Source organism: Oncorhynchus mykiss, chromosome 12 (assembly GCF_013265735.2).
Source record: "Oncorhynchus mykiss isolate Arlee chromosome 12, USDA_OmykA_1.1, whole genome shotgun sequence".
In the NCBI taxonomy this organism is placed as follows: Eukaryota; Metazoa; Chordata; class Actinopteri; order Salmoniformes; family Salmonidae; genus Oncorhynchus; species Oncorhynchus mykiss.
This window is the reverse complement of record NC_048576.1, coordinates 93,638,440-93,661,482: the sequence shown is the minus strand read 5'-3', so window position 1 is coordinate 93,661,482 and position 23,043 is coordinate 93,638,440. Positions and strand designations below refer to the sequence as shown.

At 39.3% G+C, this 23,043-nt stretch overlaps 1 long non-coding RNA gene across 6 annotated transcripts in view; it reads left to right on the top strand.

Annotated features, from left to right (window-relative positions):
• The first annotated feature begins 793 nt into the window (after positions 1–793).
• LOC110487463 overlaps positions 794–23,043 on the top strand; it is a 33,164-nt gene continuing 10,914 nt past the window's right edge. For 3 of the 6 annotated variants that reach the window (XR_005035209.1, XR_005035214.1, XR_005035213.1), the window contains exons 1-4: positions 1,009–1,918; positions 2,676–2,727; positions 6,040–6,373; positions 19,471–19,581. This is a non-coding gene — a long non-coding RNA (uncharacterized LOC110487463). Of the gene's footprint in view, positions 879–1,008; positions 1,919–2,675; positions 2,728–2,886; positions 2,913–6,039; positions 6,374–19,470; positions 19,582–23,043 lie in introns of those variants that run through there. The other 3 variants (XR_005035210.1, XR_005035211.1, XR_005035212.1) reach the window with 3 other exon arrangements.

The following is a 23,043-nucleotide window of genomic DNA, read 5'->3' as shown; positions in this document are numbered from 1 at the left end:
ATTTCATAATAAGTATTTGCTCACCTACCAACCAGTAAGAATTGAGTGGAACAGCATCAACATGTAACATGAAAACGAGTTCAGTTTACCTGAGTGGCCTGCTCAGTTCCCAGACCTCAACACAATAGAGCAGGGTGACAAACTCATGTCTGCGGGTTTTGGGCTTTTTCCTTTCAATTAAGATCTAGACAACCAGGTGAGGTACAAGGTTGGAGCGAAAACCTGCAAACGCTCCGTGGAATGAGTTTGACAAGTGCAATGGAGCATCATTGGAATGAGATGGAACGGGCTGTTCACAACATGAATGTACTGCTGTCCAATCTGCAGCAACTGTGTGATTCCATCATCGCGTCAGCATGGACCAACATCCCTGTGAAACGTTTCCAACACCTTGTAAAATGCCCCTAATAATTCAGGCTGTTCTGCAGGCAAAGCGGGTCTGACCCGGTACTAGATGAGTGTATCTAATAAACTGTCCAGTGAGTTTAGAGCACTTCCACCCTCAGCTGTGAGGGCATACAAGGATAGAAGAACCAACACGCAAACACATGTTTTATTGTGAAATAACTAGGAAAAAACGTTGACAAAAATAGAAGAAGAGAAGAGGAAGTCCATCAATGTTCGTCTACTCTACGTGTTTCTACTGTTCTAGTGACGGTGAGAAAGAGCTCCCACTGAACCCCTGTTTCAACATGGTAAGAGTCTCTGTTACTGGACTCCTGTTTCAACATGGTAAGAGTCTGTTACTGGACTCCTGTTTCAACATGGTAAGAGTCTCTGTTACTGGACTCCTGTTTCAACATGGTAAGAGTCTCTGTTACTGGACTCCTGTTTCAACATGGTAAGAGTCTCTGTTACTGGACTCCTGTTTCAACATGGTAAGAGTCTTTGTTACTGTGTGGCGAAATCTGCACGGAGCCTTCACCGTGCGCTGCCACTTTAAGAGCGCATGAGCAGTAAAGGAAGGAGGAAATAAAGAGAGCTCGATCAGCTCTTTGGGAAGGGGCTCTTGGGTGGCGCGACAGATTGATTGTGTGTGCGCTGTGCTGCAGAAGATGTGTTGTTTTCTGCGTGTGTAGTTTATAAAGTATTTAACTCAATCATCGGTGTGACAGTTCCAGGTCGTGGTTGTTTTCGTTTGGGATCGCGGCAGTTATGGATCGCATGGATTAGTAGCAACATTGTTGCGAAGCTTTAACATACAAACCAACGGAAGGTCAGACAGTACACCGGCACGCCCGAAGACCACAGCTAAGATCTCTCTTGTTCTCTTTCTCTTCCCTCTATCGTTCCAGTGCTTTACCCTGCAACAGACTCTATTTTTCAAATGCACTTCCCATTGAAGTTCATTAGAGGTGGACTATTATTGCCATGCCAGAAGTATTTGGGTGGACATTTTAGTTAAAAGGGAGGTTGCTTGCAAGTTGTGTATTATGTGAACTGTATTGAGGTGAGGTGTACTAATGACATGTGGCCGAGAAGATTTTGGACATTTTTAAGGCCTTTGGTGTCTATGAACACCCCCCACATTCATACCCTCTACACTCATTCACTGGAAGATAATACAGAGTATTGCAAATCCTCTGATGACTGGGTTCTTTCTTGTATGAAGTTGCTGTTAAATTGCTCTGCCATTATTAGTATTAGTATTATTGTATGAGGTATTCTTGTTGGGGTTACCCCTGTGCTGTGATGTGGGTTTTATATGGTGTGTGTTCTCTTTTCTCTCCACTGGCTATCTGGTAAACAGGCTACACTCTAGGCAGTCTCTTCTGCTGATGTGTGTGGGTCTGGTAGTGGTTCTCTCTATTCTACTCTTTTCCTTTCGGCATGGTTAATACCTGCTTGGCGCCCGAACAAAATTTTTCGTTACCCCTCTCTAATAAATACCGCTACAACTGGACTCCTGTTTAACATGGTAAGAGTACTTCTATATTATTTTATCTTCGTTCAAGTTCAACTAGTTCATTGGTAGGTACTAAAATAAATACATACATTGGAAGTATTTGGTTAGAGATCTCACACAGTAGTATAAATACACACACAGTAGTATAAATACACACACAGTAGTATAAATACACACACAGTAGTATAAATACACACACAGTAGTATAAATACACACACAGTAGTATAAATACACACACAGTAGTATAAATACACACACAGTAGTATAAATACACACACAGTAGTATAAATACACACACAGTAGTATAAATACACACACAGTAGTATAAATACTGAATCACCATGAAGGGTATTTGATAGTCCCTTGTGGTGGTCTGGATGTGAAGACTCCACTATCGAGAAAAGAGAAGTTGTAGTATTAGAATGATTTGTTAAAACAAGGTAGGTGCTACAGTCTTCAGAGGTGGGGAGAGATCTTTGAGAGGGGAAATTGACAGATGGCCGCAGAGTGAGGGACTAATTATCCTGCAGATGACTGTTAGGAACTTTTAATGTAATAAGCCAATTAGTAGTATATATGTTAGTATTATGTATGTTGTACTTCTGAACAGGTGTCCCTCTTATCAGGTCTTGTGTCCTCATACTTTTCATATCATAGTATTTCTTCTCATATACATTTTTAATTGAGTATACTGCACATGAAGTATGTTCTGTCATGATGATAATGATGATGCTTTTGTATCTTCTTCGTCATCTTGTTTCTCTGCAGGGTGCCGGAGCTCAACACTCCAACCTGGTAATCGTCCTGCTCATGCCTACAGGTACACTAGTTGAGATTAAATAACATTTTAGTTGTACTTGTTTGTTTACCCCCTGAAAAAGAATGATCTGGATTCATCAGTGTGTACTGTTTCCATTTGAAAACTAAACCTCACAGTACTTCTCTTTCTGTGGTTTCACTTGGATCTCTCCTGGAGCAGATGGCACAGATTTCAACACCACAAATGTAATTCTTACTTCTTGGAACTTATTTTTTAGTTTGTCAGTTAAAAACAAATTCACCAAAAGGGGTTGACATCCTATAGTATATAGTGTGACCATCTTCAGTATCAATTCATTTACGATGGAATTATGATTCAGCATCCTGATGTGTGACCCTAGGATGCATAGTAAACCTGACGTCCCAAGAATGCATATGAGTCAAGATGACCGGATAATGTAATATCTGTTTTATTTAGATGGGTCTAAAATATTATCCATTTTGTAGAACATCAATATTTTGAGTGATGATTTTGGACCTTTTCAATAATGATTTTACTGTTTGAAATGGTTTTAGTCTCTCTTCAACAGTTTGATACACATTTCAATGATAACATTATGATAATTCATAACGGCTATTGAAAATATTAGCATATTTCTTATAATTAATATAATTGTGAATAACAAAACAAAAACTACCTTAAACATGTTTTATAAAATTTCAAAACATTTATTTGAAAATCCAAAGTTTATCATCAATATAAATGACATCACTAACAATTGAATTTAGAAAACATGAACACTAAAATTAACTGTCTGTGTGTGTGTCATGCTTACTTATGCTGTCATAGTCCATGCATTTGTTACAAAGCATGTGACTGTGCTCTTTGCAGACGGGTGTGTTGCACTGAGATCAACCAGCAGCTGACTTTTCTATCCTTTGCGCTTGGGTAGAGCTGGCACCATTTCCTCTGATGGCCCTGGCTGCTGTGAGTGGTAGTGGCATGGCTCTCTCATCACCCTACATCTTTCCACTGCCTCAGTGATGACCTTTGGTATGTTGCAACAGCCTTCTATGAGCCTCTGCATGTGTGGGATCACAAGCTCTGTGACCAGCTCCTTGAGCTGTCGGGTGCTGTTCACACCTACCATGAAGTTGGGCTTCTGTGCCATAAAAATGGGGTAAGCATTGAGGGTGGCAACATCCAGCAGGTTGTACCACAGCACCATTGGCCACCTCCTTGACTGGCGTTTGCATGTGTAATTACGCACCATCTGATCCATAATGTCCACTACTCCTTTTGTGCAGTTATTGTATTTGATCATCTCTGGCTTCTTCTTCGCACTGGCCTCATCTACCGCTTTGTTGTCATGCAGGGTGCTCAGGAAGGCAACAGCCTTTCGCTGCTTCAGCACATAACTCACCATGGCCAAGTTGCCATTAAAACCAAACTCGGAGCAGTCTTACTGGGCATGTACTGTGTGAACTAATGTGGCTCCCGTGTGGAGACATTCCAGCTGTTCTCCTTGCCGTGTGGAGACATTCCAGCTGTTCTCCTTGCCGTGTGGAGACATTCCAGCTGTTCTCCATGCCGTGTGGAGACATTCCAGCTGTTCTCCATGCCGTGTGGAGACATTCCAGCTGTTCTCCATGCCGTGTGGCGAGGGGGGGGGGTGTTCACTCTAGTAAGACCCCTTTTTACTCAGTCTATTTGACTGGTTTTCACTCTCCTCGGAGGAGGAGTCCTCCCCATCTGTAGAATCATCTAGGACAGCTGGACTACAAGGTGCATCCACAACTCCAACTTGACCCACAGGCACATAGTCTCTGTCATCTGAATTGGATACCTCAGATTTTGACTCAGAGGCACCAATGGCTTCCTCATCCAGCATCTGTAAAACCATGTTGGTTGTATATCTGACAACATTCTTATGAGCCATTTACAACACAGTGAATAGTGAAACACAAAAATGTAGACAGTAGTTGTATACGCGCTTCAATCATTTGAAAAGTAGGTAAAACTCATAAAACATATTGTGGTTTTACCAATACTCCAATTATTTTAACATTAGTGTGGCTAAGTTTAGACCCCCCTTCCCACATACTTCTAGTCATCTTCCAACTACTCCCCCACCCCTCCTCTCTGATTAGCTGTTTTTGGGAAAAACATATCCGATCAACCAACAGACTGACTTATACTAGCTGCATGGCTAGCTGGCTAAGATCAAGATTAGGCTAGATGGCGATTATTATTATTATAATATAGTATACATTTCTCTCTAACTTCTGTAATGATGGACGTGCAAAAGTTATAAAAAAATATTCTATCTAAAGACATCATGTTTTGTGAGATCAAATTTTTGTAAAATACTTACATGTATCAGATGAGCAAAATTGGCTTCCGGTATTGTGAAATTGTTGACTGCAGATGTGTTGCCCACTGTAAATATATTCCTGACTGGAAAAATGTACTAGAATCAAAGGTTCCTATCAAATTCCATGAGAAATGTATATGGGGAAAAAATGTAAAATATGCAACCTTGGGGTAGTAATGCAAAAACTCCGTTAATCAATGAGTTAAAAAGGAGAAAAGAAAACGGTGGTTAACAAACATTAACAAGATATTTAATAAATACTTTATTAATTACACTGATTTTATTGTTGCAGCAAAAAGAAAGGTCAGTTTCAGTGCAATGTAATGAATTCCATAGGAAATACCTAGGTCATATTTGACCCACATATGAAAACTAGGGTTAGTCATGCAAAAACTATTTTTACTTAATTTAAAAAATTAAAAACAAAACTATGATGATGGAACGTTAAAGACACATTGTTTAAGGAATTCCTGGAATATTAGATGTCAATTTTGGGGGGAATCAATACAGAAAAAAACCATATGAATCCTCGGTTTTTAAAGGGCTCTTCTGTGACCATGCCCTGCTCTTGCACGCTGAGAATCACAGACCTAAGAGAGCAATTCAGGCACCTACAGCTTCCTGTTTGGGACTGACGTCACTTCTGGGGGGTGGATGGGGAATCCAGGGGTCAGGTTAAATGTGACAGGTAAATCAACAGAATTAATTAATCCACGTGAATACAGATAAAATCGTATTATCAATTCATTGTCCATTTTTCTCCATCAAATGTTCAACTTAAGGCAGCTATTTTCGGACGAGTTGTATTCGCACAAAGACCAACAAAAGCACGGATTATCCGTAATTTTAGGACACAATAAAAGAGGAGAATCTTCTAGAAGCTTTGGGGGGAGAATCTATTTTGCTTTACGTTACTGTCTGATATTTTACTGGATTGACTTGATCTAATAAAGCTATTTTGTTTGAAATCGAATCAAAATGACCCCCACTCTACCCAGGGCTCCGTGTTGATTTGACCCCTGACCTAGTTGTGGACGGTGAGTGGGCCGTCCTGACCTGTGGCTCCTGCTTCATGAGCGAGAATCCCACCTACAACTGGTATAGGGACACAACCTTTGACCTATACCAACAAGGTCAAGGTTATGGCCAACTACATGGAACTAGACCCGGTAGGCAGGGAGGATTCAGACAGCTATTCCTGTGTGGTGAGCGGCAGAGAGGATTCCCCTGGTCCGGCAGTGATCAGCAATGAGGACAGCGGGCAGTACTTCTGTAAGGCTGAGAATCAATACGGACCACTTGACTCTGCACCTGTGCATCTCAGTATAGCAGGTAAGATATCCATTTAATTAAGGCAGAATAGACCGGCCATACTGTAGGTCGGGCAAATGTCAGATGCACTGGTTTATATTTCTCCTATTGGGCCGTTCTACATGATGATTCATTGTCAGATAGGCTGGTTTATATTTCTCCTATTGGGCCGTTCTACATGATGATTATGCATTGTCAGATAGGCTGGTTTATATTTCTCCTATTGGGCCGTTCTACATGATGATTATTCATTGTCAGATAGGCTGGTTTATATTTCTCCTATTGGGCCGTTCTACATGATGATTATTCATTGTCAGATAGGCTGGTTTATATTTCTCCTAGTGGGCCGGTCTAAATGATCATTATTTGGCACGTAATAGACGCCTTCAGGAAAAAAGTTGGCCGGTGTGTTAGTAAAAAGTGGGCCGGTGTGTTAGTAAAAAGTGGGCGGTGTGTTAGTAAAAAGTGGGCCGGTGTGTTAGTAAAAAGTGGGCCGGTGTGTTAGTAAAAAGTGGGCCGGTGTGTTAGTAAAAAGTGGGCCGGTGTGTTAGTAAAAAGTGGGCCGGTGTGTTAGTAAAAAGTGGGCCGGTGTGTTAGTAAAAAGTGGGCCGGTGTGTTAGTAAAAAGTGGGCCGGTGTGTTCGTAAATCCCTGGGCTGATTTCTGGTCCCAGTCAGTCCTGCATTAAGCACTCTCAACTTGTCATCTTCTGAAGGTGGTCACCTTCACCAGGGTTGTCAGTTAAATCTTTTGATGTGAGTAGAAGTTGTCTTTATCTGGTAGTCGTCCTCTACCAGGTAAACCAGTGTGGCTAAATTATGCTTGGGTAGTATTTTCAATTATGTCATTTATAGAGACAGGAGTAGGGTGAGTGGGACACCTGGCAAAGTGGGACACATAAGCTTTGTAATGGATATCTTTGAATGTGTACATCAACATAACCAACGCCTGTATGTTAGTAAGGATGATGAAAAAAAAACTGGGTTCAGTGGGTATGGCGTCATCACGATGGGCGTGGCATCCCGTGTAATGACGTGTTTCTAGAGGCATAATGCTATGTAAAATAATATTATTTACCTCAGAACCCAATGTCAAGGTTAGAGAAATAAAAGGATAATTACTGTCTCATTTCAACATATTTTGTAATGGGATGTCATTACTACTCAACTTTTTGTAAATATTGACATTTTGAGAGTATCGCAGTATGTCAACCGCCTACTGTCAAACTGGGACACCCTGTTACTGGAAACGTGGGAACCTCTAGGCCATTTTAATGCAGAACCAACATTTCAGGGGATTATGAAATGCACGTTTTCTTAACAAAAATACATTTTCTAAACGGCCTAGAGGAGGTTCCCAGTAGGAGGTTCCCATACTGCGACATAATCGAAATGTCAATATTCTACATTTAACTAGGCAAGTCATTTAAGAACAAATTCTTATTTACAATGACGGCCTACCGGGGAACAATGGGTAAAACAGCCTTGTTCAGGGACAGGGGCAGACGGACAGATTTTTACCTTATCAGCTCGGGGCTCTAACCACTAGGTTACCTGCCACCCCAGGTAGTAAGAACCATTTACAGTAATTTTCATTGACAATTACAAAATATGTTGTAATGAGACACTGAATATCTTTTCTTAGTTTTTTTATAACCTTAATGTAATTTTACCATTATGCCTCTACAAACACGTCATTACACGGGATGTCACGCCCACCATGACGCCATATCAATTTAACCCATTTTTGTATCATCCTCACGTGCTTCCTCACTAACACACAGGCATTGGTTGTTGGTTATGTTATTGTACACATTCAAAAACGCTGTGCCAATTGTGCGCCGCCTTATGGGATTCCCAACCATCGCTGGATGTGATACTGACGCCTCTTGCACTAAAACGAAGTGCCTTAGGCCGCTGCGCCACTCGGGAGCCCAAAATGGGAAAGGGTGCAAATGTGTGTTCGCATGCGTAGGCTAAGTGACTGAAATGCATCAGAAAAGTAATGCAAAGTTCAGAAAAACATCAGAGAACTAATGTGTGTGTGTGTGTGTGTGTGTGTGTGTGTGTGTGTGGAGAAGATCTGCGTTGCTTTTAGTTGCTAGACGAATGATCATAAGAACTCACCTCAATTTAGCTAACATTTCCCAGCCTAATTGAAACCAAATATCCAAACGGAGATTCAGTGAAAACAAAAATCTGACATTGATTGATTTATCCATATGAGTTCTCATGCTTATCTCAAAGCAGCGCGATGACTCTGTCCCAATCAAAACGGGGCTGGAATTAACAATTGACCACATGGCAATTGCTTTACATTTATCACAACCAGTTACTGTTATTTTTTTAGGTAGCCTACCGGAGCACCATTGTTTTGTAATTATTATTAAGCCATCATTTCTGAATGAAAGTTGATAACAAAAGTCTTCATGTTGGATGAAATAATGTTAGAATGTAGGCTAAATACAACGCATCATCCAAATTACACGATTGCCTACACATACTGTAAGTGGCTAAAATAAAATATTTTTTAAATTTTAAAACACCAAATTAGGCCTACTTTATATTCGGTTTGTTGTGTATTTTTTAATTAATTACATGGCGTTTTTGGCATAACAGTAGCCCGACATTATCATGCTGTTATATTCGGTTTGTTGTGTAGATTACAAATTAATCATGAAGTTATCTGGCGAGACATGGCACCATTCTCCTGGCTATAACAGTTGGAAGACTTCGGGAGTTGCATGTAAGCACCGCTCTATGAACTAAGAGGCGCGTTCAGTATTTTTTTTAATAAAAAAAAAATAAAATATATATATATATATATATATATATATATATACACATTTAACATTTTTTTTTACACCGTTGAAGGAACGAAAAGATTCGGGGCTGACGCAAACTTATTCGGGGCTAAAGCCCCGAAAGCCAGGTCCTGGTGATGTCCATGCTACAGCAATAGACATTTGTTGTCCAAACAGTTTCTCCGCGATTGTATTTTTAAATGTTGCGATATGCCTGGCTGGCTCTCTGCTTTTCACTGACAGTCGCAACTCGACAATAATTGATTTGTCATTTGCAGCACGGTTGAAGGCTATGCGATTTAAAACAATCCACAGCTTTAAAAACAGAAAGAAGCTAATGATCCTCTGTGGCCAAATCATGCTTTCTGGTGTAGTAGTTCATTTAGAATGATTTCATAAATATATCGACACGAGTAAGCTAATTAGCTATATCATTTTGGCAATTTATTTAAATGTACTTTAGGAAAATCTCAGCTTAACCTTATGGACATGCCGCCTCTGTCTTTTAATGTTTCATAAACAATCACTTAACGAAGACGCTCTTCTTGTAGGCTAACCGCGCACATTCATCCACTCACAAAATAATTTCAGCATCCAAACCCCAACAGTGCACTGTGCACCTACAATTTGATGAATTGAAATCGACATTCATTATTATACATTCATTTATTACAACCAGTTACTGTGTTATTTTTTTTTTAGGTAGCCTACCGGAGCACCGTTGTTTTTAAATTAGTATTAAGACATCATTTCTGAATTAAAGTTGATAACAAAAGTCTTCATGTTGGATGAAATAATGTTAGAATGTAGGCTAAATACAACGCATCATCCAAATGTCACGATCGCTTACACATACTGTAAGTGGCTAAAATAAAATTATATTTTTTAAATTTTAAAACACCAAATTAGGCCTACTTTATATTCGGTTTGTTGTGTATTTTTTAATTAATTACATGGCGTTTTTGGCATAACAGTAGCCCGACATTATCATGCTGTTATATTCGGTTTGTTGTGTAGATTACAAATTAATCATGAAGTGATCTGGCGAGACATGGCACCATTCTCCTGGCTATAACAGTTGGAAGACTTCGGGAGTTGCATGTAAGCACCGCTCTATGAACTAAGAGGCGCGTTCAGTATTTTTTTAATAAAATTTTTTTAAAAAAAATATATATATATATATATACATTTAACATTTTTTTTTACACCGTTGAAGGAACGAAAAGATTCGGGGCTGACGCAAACTTATTCGGGGCTAAAGCCCCGAAAGCCAGGTCCTGGTGATGTCCATGCTACAGCAATAGACATTTGTTGTCCAAACAGTTTCTCCGCGATTGTATTTTTAAATGTTGCGATATGCCTGGCTGGCTCTCTGCTTTTCACTGACAGTCGCAACTCGACAATAATTAAATCAATCTTTTACTTATTTTAGGCGGGTCTAAAGAAACATTATGACATGAAGAAAATGTAGCCTGTGTCAGAACAACAATCATATTCTGACATGTCGTTATGTTAGGCCCTGATCTGGCTATGCCATATGGCTGTGGGCCACTCTAGTTCATTTAGCAGGAAAGATTTGCTTATATGTGGTATTATTTTATAGTAAAAACAAAATTGAACATAGTTAACTTAAATATAAATTATATTTTTCCCCAAACGATTTAAGGGAGTGCGCACATGCAGCTATTCTGTGTTGAGCGGTTAACGAAGAAACGTGTCCTCCTATATGCTTCATTTAGAGTTACGTATGCAACTTTAGTTGTGATGCAAAATGTTTGCCTACATGTTGAATGAAGTCTAATGCATAAAGGCTGAGAGATGCGACGAATGATTTGAAAAAAGTCGCATCAAAGGGAAGGCTCTGCTCTCTGTGCTGGCTCTTTGTTGTGCAGTCTCGAATTCACATTTTTACATGCATTTTACAATATTGTCACGCTATATTCTCAATTTAATCTGGTCTTTGCGTATAGCCTAATAATATATGTGTATATACTTTCGATTTAGAATTTCTGAAGAAAAAAAAAACTTCTTTTTTTTTTGTTGTTGCGCAACGGTGATGTGCCTAAACTTCAGAGGGAGGGGTTGTGGTCGCAATTGTAAATGAGAACTTGTTCTCAACTGGCCTACCTGGTAAAATAAAAAAAAGTAGTTTTTTGGTGTATCTGTACTTTACTGTTTACTTTTTTGAACTTTTACTTTACTACATTCCTAAAGAAAATGATGTACTTCATACATTTCCCTGACACCCAACAGTACTCATTACAATTTCAATGCTTAGCGGGACAGGAAAATTGTCTAATTCACAGATTTATCAAGATAATATCCCTGGTCATCCTTACTGCTTCTGATCTGAAGGACTCACGCTTCCTTTGTAAATTATGTCTGAGTCTGGCTATACATGGTGCGGTCTGGGTATTGAATCTCTTGATCCTCTCCCTGAGAATACTTTAATTAATTTTGATGTTGAATCATTATATACTAATATTCCACACGAGGGCGGTAACGTGACCCTAATGAACTACCTTCCAGTGCTGCATTTTAACATTGGCTGAAATAGTACTCACACATTCAGACGAAGGGTACTGCTATGGGATCCCCCATGGCTCCTAACTATGCTAATTTGTATGTGGGTTACATGGAGAAAGTCTATTTTAAATCCTCTCAAATGTTTTCTTGCCTAACATTATTTGGAAACGGTATATTGATTATATTGTTCTATACGGGAGTGATGCAAAACAGCTCCATGCTTTTCTTAACTCCTGTTCGTAGCATCTGAGATTTACTATGCAATCTGATACACGTCAAATCAGTTTTCTTGATCTTCTGCTCTTGTGTGACGATAATGTTCTATACACTGATCTTTACAGGAAACCTACTGGTCGTAACAGTTTGAGGGCTGACAGTTGTCACCCACTTCCCTTGAAAAACAGTTTGCCACACAGCCAATTCTGTCGAATCAAAAGAATTTGTAAAAAAAACAACAATCAGATTTCGACAGAAATATAGCTGAGACGCAAAGAAAATTCAAGGAGAGGGGTACAAAAATGGTCAGATTAATACTGCCATTGAGAAAATTCAAAACAAAACGAGACATGGCCTTTTTCAATGTCAAAGAACCATTATTGCGTTCTTTTTGCGCTATTCAACGTGCTCTGAACAAATTCAGGGAATCGTTCACAAACATTGGCACATTGATCGTATTCTCGCAGGGCAGAAACCTCAGATCAATTGGTAAACTCTGATTTACCACCCCAAGATATCCCTGCACAACGTCTATTTGCGCCACTACTGGATGGAAAGTACAAATTAAATGGCACGTATAAATGTTGATCCTTCAAACACCCCCAAACAGGGTAACCGATCCCAATCAAAGGTGCTATCAGGTGCTCCACTAAGGCAGTTTTTGTCTTCTAACTTGTCCTTGTGGTAAAAAACAATGGTGTGGGTAAAACAAAGCATGAATTAAAAGTACGTAACTCGGAGCGTCGTAGCACCATTAGGTGCAAAAACTCGACCCAGTTGCGGCCCACTTTTTGGAGATTTCGTCTACGTTATATTGGCATCGAACATGTCACCCTCCCCAGGAGGGGGTGACCTCGACAATTTATTGTTAAAACGAGAGGCTTTAATTTAAAGACCCTTGCTCCCTTCGGTCTCAACATAGACTTTGATCTGAAGCCATTATTGTGATTTTGCTATTGTAAATGTTTGTGGGCTTATGTAGCCAAATTGTATCTATGATCGTACACTATCCATTTATGTTTTTTGTATGCTATTTTAATGAGAATTAACCAATGATATCAGGCCACACCCGGCCATGATTACAGACACCGGTGTGTGTCTATTGACACTATATAAATGAGTCACCTCGCAGTGTTTTTCATTGTACCCTGATGAAGACAGCTTGTCTATCGAAACGTTGGACAGGCATCTGAGCTCCTAGAGTGTGGGGCTCACTTTTTATTTTTTTGAGGTCAGAGTTTTGCCTTGTGTTGTAGTACCAGGGTCAGGACACAGGGCTACCTCTTTCTCCCTCTCTCTCTCCCTCTCTCTCTCCCCTCTCTCTCTAAAAAGTGGGCCGGTGTGTTAGTAAAAAGTGGGCCGGTGTGTTCGTAAATCCCTGGGCTGATTTCTGGTCCCAGTCAGTCCTGCATTAAGCACTCTCAACTTGTCATCTTCTGAAGGTGGTCACCTTCACCAGGGTTGTCAGTTAAATCTTTTGATGTGAGTAGAAGTTGTCTTTATCTGGTAGTCGTCCTCTACCAGGTAAACCAGTGTGGCTAAATTATGCTTGGGTAGTATTTTCAATTATGTCATTTATAGAGACAGGAGTAGGGTGAGTGGGACACCTGGCAAAGTGGGACACATAAGCTTTGTAATGGATATCTTTGAATGTGTACATCAACATAACCAACGCCTGTATGTTAGTAAGGATGATGAAAAAAAAACTGGGTTCAGTGGGTATGGCGTCATCACGATGGGCGTGGCATCCCGTGTAATGACGTGTTTCTAGAGGCATAATGCTATGTAAAATAATATTATTTACCTCAGAACCCAATGTCAAGGTTAGAGAAATAAAAGGATAATTACTGTCTCATTTCAACATATTTTGTAATGGGATGTCATTACTACTCAACTTTTTGTAAATATTGACATTTTGAGAGTATCGCAGTATGTCAACCGCCTACTGTCAAACTGGGACACCCTGTTACTGGAAACGTGGGAACCTCTAGGCCATTTTAATGCAGAACCAACATTTCAGGGGATTATGAAATGCACGTTTTCTTAACAAAAATACATTTTCTAAACGGCCTAGAGGAGGTTCCCAGTAGGAGGTTCCCATACTGCGACATAATCGAAATGTCAATATTCTACATTTAACTAGGCAAGTCATTTAAGAACAAATTCTTATTTACAATGACGGCCTACCGGGGAACAATGGGTAAAACAGCCTTGTTCAGGGACAGGGGCAGACGGACAGATTTTTACCTTATCAGCTCGGGGCTCTAACCACTAGGTTACCTGCCACCCCAGGTAGTAAGAACCATTTACAGTAATTTTCATTGACAATTACAAAATATGTTGTAATGAGACACTGAATATCTTTTCTTAGTTTTTTTATAACCTTAATGTAATTTTACCATTATGCCTCTACAAACACGTCATTACACGGGATGTCACGCCCACCATGACGCCATATCAATTTAACCCATTTTTGTATCATCCTCACGTGCTTCCTCACTAACACACAGGCATTGGTTGTTGGTTATGTTATTGTACACATTCAAAAACGCTGTGCCAATTGTGCGCCGCCTTATGGGATTCCCAACCATCGCTGGATGTGATACTGACGCCTCTTGCACTAAAACGAAGTGCCTTAGGCCGCTGCGCCACTCGGGAGCCCAAAATGGGAAAGGGTGCAAATGTGTGTTCGCATGCGTAGGCTAAGTGACTGAAATGCATCAGAAAAGTAATGCAAAGTTCAGAAAAACATCAGAGAACTAATGTGTGTGTGTGTGTGTGTGTGTGTGGAGAAGATCTGCGTTGCTTTTAGTTGCTAGACGAATGATCATAAGAACTCACCTCAATTTAGCTAACATTTCCCAGCCTAATTGAAACCAAATATCCAAACGGAGATTCAGTGAAAACAAAAATCTGACATTGATTGATTTATCCATATGAGTTCTCATGCTTATCTCAAAGCAGCGCGATGACTCTGTCCCAATCAAAACGGGGCTGGAATTAACAATTGACCACATGGCAATTGCTTTACATTTATCACAACCAGTTACTGTTATTTTTTTAGGTAGCCTACCGGAGCACCATTGTTTTGTAATTATTATTAAGCCATCATTTCTGAATGAAAGTTGATAACAAAAGTCTTCATGTTGGATGAAATAATGTTAGAATGTAGGCTAAATACAACGCATCATCCAAATTACACGATTGCCTACACATACTGTAAGTGGCTAAAATAAAATATTTTTTAAATTTTAAAACACCAAATTAGGCCTACTTTATATTCGGTTTGTTGTGTATTTTTTAATTAATTACATGGCGTTTTTGGCATAACAGTAGCCCGACATTATCATGCTGTTATATTCGGTTTGTTGTGTAGATTACAAATTAATCATGAAGTTATCTGGCGAGACATGGCACCATTCTCCTGGCTATAACAGTTGGAAGACTTCGGGAGTTGCATGTAAGCACCGCTCTATGAACTAAGAGGCGCGTTCAGTATTTTTTTTAATAAAAAAAAAATAAAATATATATATATATATATATATATATATATATACACATTTAACATTTTTTTTTACACCGTTGAAGGAACGAAAAGATTCGGGGCTGACGCAAACTTATTCGGGGCTAAAGCCCCGAAAGCCAGGTCCTGGTGATGTCCATGCTACAGCAATAGACATTTGTTGTCCAAACAGTTTCTCCGCGATTGTATTTTTAAATGTTGCGATATGCCTGGCTGGCTCTCTGCTTTTCACTGACAGTCGCAACTCGACAATAATTGATTTGTCATTTGCAGCACGGTTGAAGGCTATGCGATTTAAAACAATCCACAGCTTTAAAAACAGAAAGAAGCTAATGATCCTCTGTGGCCAAATCATGCTTTCTGGTGTAGTAGTTCATTTAGAATGATTTCATAAATATATCGACACGAGTAAGCTAATTAGCTATATCATTTTGGCAATTTATTTAAATGTACTTTAGGAAAATCTCAGCTTAACCTTATGGACATGCCGCCTCTGTCTTTTAATGTTTCATAAACAATCACTTAACGAAGACGCTCTTCTTGTAGGCTAACCGCGCACATTCATCCACTCACAAAATAATTTCAGCATCCAAACCCCAACAGTGCACTGTGCACCTACAATTTGATGAATTGAAATCGACATTCATTATTATACATTCATTTATTACAACCAGTTACTGTGTTATTTTTTTTTTAGGTAGCCTACCGGAGCACCGTTGTTTTTAAATTAGTATTAAGACATCATTTCTGAATTAAAGTTGATAACAAAAGTCTTCATGTTGGATGAAATAATGTTAGAATGTAGGCTAAATACAACGCATCATCCAAATGTCACGATCGCTTACACATACTGTAAGTGGCTAAAATAAAATTATATTTTTTAAATTTTAAAACACCAAATTAGGCCTACTTTATATTCGGTTTGTTGTGTATTTTTTAATTAATTACATGGCGTTTTTGGCATAACAGTAGCCCGACATTATCATGCTGTTATATTCGGTTTGTTGTGTAGATTACAAATTAATCATGAAGTGATCTGGCGAGACATGGCACCATTCTCCTGGCTATAACAGTTGGAAGACTTCGGGAGTTGCATGTAAGCACCGCTCTATGAACTAAGAGGCGCGTTCAGTATTTTTTTAATAAATTTTTTTTAAAAAAAATATATATATATATATATATACATTTAACATTTTTTTTTACACCGTTGAAGGAACGAAAAGATTCGGGGCTGACGCAAACTTATTCGGGGCTAAAGCCCCGAAAGCCAGGTCCTGGTGATGTCCATGCTACAGCAATAGACATTTGTTGTCCAAACAGTTTCTCCGCGATTGTATTTTTAAATGTTGCGATATGCCTGGCTGGCTCTCTGCTTTTCACTGACAGTCGCAACTCGACAATAATTAAATCAATCTTTTACTTATTTTAGGCGGGTCTAAAGAAACATTATGACATGAAGAAAATGTAGCCTGTGTCAGAACAACAATCATATTCTGACATGTCGTTATGTTAGGCCCTGATCTGGCTATGCCATATGGCTGTGGGCCACTCTAGTTCATTTAGCAGGAAAGATTTGCTTATATGTGGTATTATTTTATAGTAAAAACAAAATTGAACATAGTTAACTTAAATATAAATTATATTTTTCCCCAAACGATTTAAGGGAGTGCGCACATGCAGCTATTCTGTGTTGAGCGGTTAACGAAGAAACGTGTCCTCCTATATGCTTCATTTAGAGTTACGTATGCAACTTTAGTTGTGATGCAAAATGTTTGCCTACATGTTGAATGAAGTCTAATGCATAAAGGCTGAGAGATGCGACGAATGATTTGAAAAAAGTCGCATCAAAGGGAAGGCTCTGCTCTCTGTGCTGGCTCTTTGTTGTGCAGTCTCGAATTCACATTTTTACATGCATTTTACAATATTGTCACGCTATATTCTCAATTTAATCTGGTCTTTGCGTATAGCCTAATAATATATGTGTATATACTTTCGATTTAGAATTTCTGAAGAAAAAAAAAACTTCTTTTTTTTTTGTTGTTGCGCAACGGTGATGTGCCTAAACTTCAGAGGGAGGGGTTGTGGTCGCAATTGTAAATGAGAACTTGTTCTCAACTGGCCTACCTGGTAAAATAAAAAAAAGTAGTTTTTTGGTGTATCTGTACTTTACTGTTTACTTTTTTGAACTTTTACTTTACTACATTCCTAAAGAAAATGATGTACTTCATACATTTCCCTGACACCCAACAGTACTCATTACAATTTCAATGCTTAGCGGGACAGGAAAATTGTCTAATTCACAGATTTATCAAGATAATATCCCTGGTCATCCTTACTGCTTCTGATCTGAAGGACTCACGCTTCCTTTGTAAATTATGTCTGAGTCTGGCTATACATGGTGCGGTCTGGGTATTGAATCTCTTGATCCTCTCCCTGAGAATACTTTAATTAATTTTGATGTTGAATCATTATATACTAATATTCCACACGAGGGCGGTAACGTGACCCTAATGAACTACCTTCCAGTGCTGCATTTTAACATTGGCTGAAATAGTACTCACACATTCAGACGAAGGGTACTGCTATGGGATCCCCCATGGCTCCTAACTATGCTAATTTGTATGTGGGTTACATGGAGAAAGTCTATTTTAAATCCTCTCAAATGTTTTCTTGCCTAACATTATTTGGAAACGGTATATTGATTATATTGTTCTATACGGGAGTGATGCAAAACAGCTCCATGCTTTTCTTAACTCCTGTTCGTAGCATCTGAGATTTACTATGCAATCTGATACACGTCAAATCAGTTTTCTTGATCTTCTGCTCTTGTGTGACGATAATGTTCTATACACTGATCTTTACAGGAAACCTACTGGTCGTAACAGTTTGAGGGCTGACAGTTGTCACCCACTTCCCTTGAAAAACAGTTTGCCACACAGCCAATTCTGTCGAATCAAAAGAATTTGTAAAAAAAACAACAATCAGATTTCGACAGAAATATAGCTGAGACGCAAAGAAAATTCAAGGAGAGGGGTACAAAAATGGTCAGATTAATACTGCCATTGAGAAAATTCAAAACAAAACGAGACATGGCCTTTTTCAATGTCAAAGAACCATTATTGCGTTCTTTTTGCGCTATTCAACGTGCTCTGAACAAATTCAGGGAATCGTTCACAAACATTGGCACATTGATCGTATTCTCGCAGGGCAGAAACCTCAGATCAATTGGTAAACTCTGATTTACCACCCCAAGATATCCCTGCACAACGTCTATTTGCGCCACTACTGGATGGAAAGTACAAATTAAATGGCACGTATAAATGTTGATCCTTCAAACACCCCCAAACAGGGTAACCGATCCCAATCAAAGGTGCTATCAGGTGCTCCACTAAGGCAGTTTTTGTCTTCTAACTTGTCCTTGTGGTAAAAAACAATGGTGTGGGTAAAACAAAGCATGAATTAAAAGTACGTAACTCGGAGCGTCGTAGCACCATTAGGTGCAAAAACTCGACCCAGTTGCGGCCCACTTTTTGGAGATTTCGTCTACGTTATATTGGCATCGAACATGTCACCCTCCCCAGGAGGGGGTGACCTCGACAATTTATTGTTAAAACGAGAGGCTTTAATTTAAAGACCCTTGCTCCCTTCGGTCTCAACATAGACTTTGATCTGAAGCCATTATTGTGATTTTGCTATTGTAAATGTTTGTGGGCTTATGTAGCCAAATTGTATCTATGATCGTACACTATCCATTTATGTTTTTTGTATGCTATTTTAATGAGAATTAACCAATGATATCAGGCCACACCCGGCCATGATTACAGACACCGGTGTGTGTCTATTGACACTATATAAATGAGTCACCTCGCAGTGTTTTTCATTGTACCCTGATGAAGACAGCTTGTCTATCGAAACGTTGGACAGGCATCTGAGCTCCTAGAGTGTGGGGCTCACTTTTTATTTTTTTGAGGTCAGAGTTTTGCCTTGTGTTGTAGTACCAGGGTAAGGACACAGGGCTACCTCTTTCTCCCTCTCTCTCTCCCCTGCACAGACCAACCTACAATCCCCAGTCTACCATCACAGCGCAGGGTGGAAGCATTGTAATTGCCTCAGATCAACTCCACAGTAGGAAGTGACATCAACATGTCGTCTCAGAACAAAGGTAGAAGATTTATAACTCTTCCACTTTCTATACATGCTGTGAGGAAAAAGTACCAGCTGGTACATTATTGTAGTCATACTGTATTTATGCCAGGTTTCCTCAAGACACCTTCAGAACTGTAGGAGAATATCATATGTTTTAGTCTTAAGTGTTATGTTTTGTTCAATATCTAGAGGACTCCTTCAAGGCTGCACAATGCAGTGCCACACAAGGGTAAGGCCTGTAGTGTGGGATATAGGGGTTCTGAGGGTACTGCAGCACCCCCCTGATAAATCAGAATACAAAATGAACAAGTAGTGCACTGGCCCTTCACTAGTCCTGTATGAGCAGACCTTAATAGTCATCAGCAGCGCTGTGCGAAAACGTTCTCCTCCCCATATAACATTCTCCACCACATCGTTTCCTGTGTGTTGTGGTTGAAACCTCTCACTCCCTTTTCTTTAACTAGTCATGCAGCTGTTAATAAATCATTGACAATCTGCCAATTATGTTCCTGTTATTACATCAAGGGGAGAACATATACATCCAATCAAATTGATTTAAAACCTCTTTAATCCTTTCACATTCTTGACAGATTTGTCAAATTGTGTAGCACAAAAAAAAACGCTTCTTTCCATGCATTTATGGCAGTGTTTGTTGCCTTGTGAGGGGAAAATAATTCAGACAAATGACATGCTCTCCTAAAACTGGTTATAATTCCAGTTCTGTTAGTGATATTAAGATTCTAACAGACGGTGTGACTTATTTTTAGGAAAAGTCAAGGACTGAGTGGAGCATGACTTTAAATGGCAGAGTAATAAATGCATACATTTTATGAGCAGCCACAATGGCTGCTTTAGCGGTTCTAGTGTTAATTATTTTGTAAATATTTCGAAAACATTTTCACTTTGGCCGGTGTGTTAGTAAAAAGTGGGCCGGTGTGTTAGTAAAAAGTGGGCCGGTGTGTTAGTAAAAAGTGGGCCGGTGTGTTCGTAAATCCCTGGGCTGATTTCTGGTCCCAGTCAGTCCTGCATTAAGCACTCTCAACTTGTCATCTTCTGAAGGTGGTCACCTTCACCAGGGTTGTCAGTTAAATCTTTTGATGTGAGTAGAAGTTGTCTTTATCTGGTAGTCGTCCTCTACCAGGTAAACCAGTGTGGCTAAATTATGCTTGGGTAGTATTTTCAATTATGTCATTTATAGAGACAGGAGTAGGGTGAGTGGGACACCTGGCAAAGTGGGACACATAAGCTTTGTAATGGATATCTTTGAATGTGTACATCAACATAACCAACGCCTGTATGTTAGTAAGGATGATGAAAAAAAACTGGGTTCAGTGGGTATGGCGTCATCACGATGGGCGTGGCATCCCGTGTAATGACGTGTTTCTAGAGGCATAATGCTATGTAAAATAATATTATTTACCTCAGAACCCAATGTCAAGGTTAGAGAAATAAAAGGATAATTACTGTCTCATTTCAACATATTTTGTAATGGGATGTCATTACTACTCAACTTTTTTTAAATATTGACATTTTGAGAGTATCGCAGTATGTCAACCGCCTACTGTCAAACTGGGACACCCTGTTACTGGAAACGTGGGAACCTCTAGGCCATTTTAATGCAGAACCAACATTTCAGGGGATTATGAAATGCACGTTTTCTTAACAAAAATACATTTTCTAAACGGCCTAGAGGAGGTTCCCAGTAGGAGGTTCCCATACTGCGACATAATCGAAATGTCAATATTCTACATTTAACTAGGCAAGTCATTTAAGAACAAATTCTTATTTACAATGACGGCCTACCGGGGAACAATGGGTAAAACAGCCTTGTTCAGGGACAGGGGCAGACGGACAGATTTTTACCTTATCAGCTCGGGGCTCTAACCACTAGGTTACCTGCCACCCCAGGTAGTAAGAACCATTTACAGTAATTTTCATTAACAATTACAAAATATGTTGTAATGAGACACTGAATATCTTTTCTTAGTTTTTTTATAACCTTAATGTAATTTTACCATTATGCCTCTACAAACACGTCATTACACGGGATGTCACGCCCACCATGACGCCATATCAATTTAACCCATTTTTGTATCATCCTCACGTGCTTCCTCACTAACACACAGGCATTGGTTGTTGGTTATGTTATTGTACACATTCAAAAACGCTGTGCCAATTGTGCGCCGCCTTATGGGATTCCCAACCATCGCTGGATGTGATACTGACGCCTCTTGCACTAAAACGAAGTGCCTTAGGCCGCTGCGCCACTCGGGAGCCCAAAATGGGAAAGGGTGCAAATGTGTGTTCGCATGCGTAGGCTAAGTGACTGAAATGCATCAGAAAAGTAATGCAAAGTTCAGAAAAACATCAGAGAACTAATGTGTGTGTGTGTGTGTGTGTGTGTGTGTGTGTGTGTGTGTGGAGAAGATCTGCGTTGCTTTTAGTTGCTAGACGAATGATCATAAGAACTCACCTCAATTTAGCTAACATTTCCCAGCCTAATTGAAACCAAATATCCAAACGGAGATTCAGTGAAAACAAAAATCTGACATTGATTGATTTATCCATATGAGTTCTCATGCTTATCTCAAAGCAGCGCGATGACTCTGTCCCAATCAAAACGGGGCTGGAATTAACAATTGACCACATGGCAATTGCTTTACATTTATCACAACCAGTTACTGTTATTTTTTTAGGTAGCCTACCGGAGCACCATTGTTTTGTAATTATTATTAAGCCATCATTTCTGAATGAAAGTTGATAACAAAAGTCTTCATGTTGGATGAAATAATGTTAGAATGTAGGCTAAATACAACGCATCATCCAAATTACACGATTGCCTACACATACTGTAAGTGGCTAAAATAAAATATTTTTTAAATTTTAAAACACCAAATTAGGCCTACTTTATATTCGGTTTGTTGTGTATTTTTTTAATTAATTACATGGCGTTTTTGGCATAACAGTAGCCCGACATTATCATGCTGTTATATTCGGTTTGTTGTGTAGATTACAAATTAATCATGAAGTTATCTGGCGAGACATGGCACCATTCTCCTGGCTATAACAGTTGGAAGACTTCGGGAGTTGCATGTAAGCACCGCTCTATGAACTAAGAGGCGCGTTCAGTATTTTTTTTAATAAAAAAAAAATAAAATATATATATATATATATATATATACACATTTAACATTTTTTTTTACACCGTTGAAGGAACGAAAAGATTCGGGGCTGACGCAAACTTATTCGGGGCTAAAGCCCCGAAAGCCAGGTCCTGGTGATGTCCATGCTACAGCAATAGACATTTGTTGTCCAAACAGTTTCTCCGCGATTGTATTTTTAAATGTTGCGATATGCCTGGCTGGCTCTCTGCTTTTCACTGACAGTCGCAACTCGACAATAATTGATTTGTCATTTGCAGCACGGTTGAAGGCTATGCGATTTAAAACAATCCACAGCTTTAAAAACAGAAAGAAGC